This window comes from Kryptolebias marmoratus, linkage group LG3 (assembly GCF_001649575.2).
Source record: "Kryptolebias marmoratus isolate JLee-2015 linkage group LG3, ASM164957v2, whole genome shotgun sequence".
Classification (NCBI taxonomy): Eukaryota; Metazoa; Chordata; class Actinopteri; order Cyprinodontiformes; family Rivulidae; genus Kryptolebias; species Kryptolebias marmoratus.
The window spans coordinates 4,646,321-4,647,930 of record NC_051432.1 but is presented as its reverse complement, the minus strand read 5'-3'; the positions used below and the strand labels follow the sequence as shown (position 1 = coordinate 4,647,930).

Here is a 1,610-nt window from a genome sequence, read left to right as displayed (position 1 = left end):
ACTAAGTGTGTACTCACTAAGCCAAGACTCCAATGACTCCCCATCATCCGCCATATTTGGATTCTCAGAGAGGAAACAACGCGTGACTTGTGCTGCCTTCACGTGCCTCCAGAAAAAATGCGTTTCTGTAATCGTTTTTCATCACGGTCCTTTACTACATGGTTTGAATGTGCGGGGAGAGGAACAAAAATCTTCACCGCCGAAGTGTAACAATTTAAAGATAACTTTCTATCGCACTTCATACCTTCTTTAGATATTGACGTGTTTTTTTTGTTTTTGTTTTGTTGCGTGTTTGTATTTAGTTACTGAAAAAAGAGATAAAAACGACAGATATTGAAGTAATCTCTGTCTGTATTTTGCATCAAAACTTAACCCCTAGCATTTTTATAGACCAAATAAAATAAACATATAATATTATTATGTACATATTTATATATTTTTTTGCCTTTTATTATTGTTAAAGCCAAGTGTTGCAAATTAGCTTTTTTATACAAACACTATAATGTTGGAGAGTTGTTTCATCATCTTGTCTGTGCTGAATCTGTCCTGTAGAATAAACCAGAATGAAAGAAAGATTCTGTTCAGATGGGGGCCATGTAACCCTGTTACTGCTATCATGTTTACACTATAAGATGTTTAAATAAGAACATCATTAGTAAAACCACAGAACTGTTTCAAATAGGTTATTTCTTACCCTATAGCAGCATAACTAAGGGATAGTTCAGGAAACCCAAGCCAAACCTAACTATAGAATTTATCAAAAGGAAGGTCTTAAGTCTTAATGTTTTTTGTTTTTTTGTTTGTTTTACTGTTTTCATCCAGGTGCAGCGGCTCAAGAATCATCTAGGGCAGGGGTCTGCCGCCTGCCGTTCTTTTGGTTCTGTTCGGATTTCAGCCCGTCCAGGGCTTTGTTCTCCTCCCTTTTCCCCTTTTTTGCTTGTACAGGTGGAAAGCCAGGGACAAGCGATTCTCAAGTTGTCCAGCTGAGGGAGATATGTTGCTGGTGAGTGGGATTTCTGCTGGCACTTGAGGCTCATCTCCTCGAATCAACCACCTGTTACTTAAGGCTGAGCTGAGACAGCACTTTCTGGTGAGCTGCTGAATGACAGGTCATATGATGATAGGTTATGTCAAGACCTTCCGTGATAATGCTCAGTGATGGATTTTGTGTTAGAAGATTCTAACTAGTGAGCTTTAATTGTGTCTTTCCTGTGCTCCTCTTGCAGTCGTCCCTTGTGTCAAAACTTGCTCAAGCCTTGTGCAAATCTCTTGGATAACCAACGGAAGAAATCTGCCTCCTACCTGAAATGATAGAAATCACCTGAGAAATTAACCTACCTTTCTGCTCTGCCCCATCCTGGACTCCTGGAATCTGACGCCCCCATAAACCTGCAAAACAAAAGGAATCAGAACATAAATAACCTTTGATACAAAGATACAGTCTCTGTAGTCAAGGCCTGAACCCTGCCGCTAATCAGTATCCTCTATTCCCTGCAAGTCATTACTTCTTGTGCCCTTCACAATAAAACCTTTACTTACCTTTTGTTGTATGCTGGTGTAGATTCTCAGTCATCCAGGACATGGATGTGGATGGTTGCTTTTGTTTTTAA

The 1,610-nt window shown here is 39.6% G+C and overlaps 1 long non-coding RNA gene across 5 annotated transcripts in view; it reads right to left on the bottom strand.

The window, feature by feature from the left end:
- LOC112451340 overlaps positions 1-46 on the bottom strand; it is a 15,527-nt gene extending 15,481 nt beyond the window's left edge. The window contains exon 1 of one of the 5 annotated variants that reach the window (XR_005232958.1): positions 18-46. This is a non-coding gene — a long non-coding RNA (uncharacterized LOC112451340). The remainder of the gene's footprint in view (positions 1-17) is intronic. The other 4 variants (XR_005232956.1, XR_005232954.1, XR_005232955.1 and 1 more) reach the window with 4 other exon arrangements.
- Between the last annotated feature and the right edge of the window lie 1,564 nt (positions 47-1,610).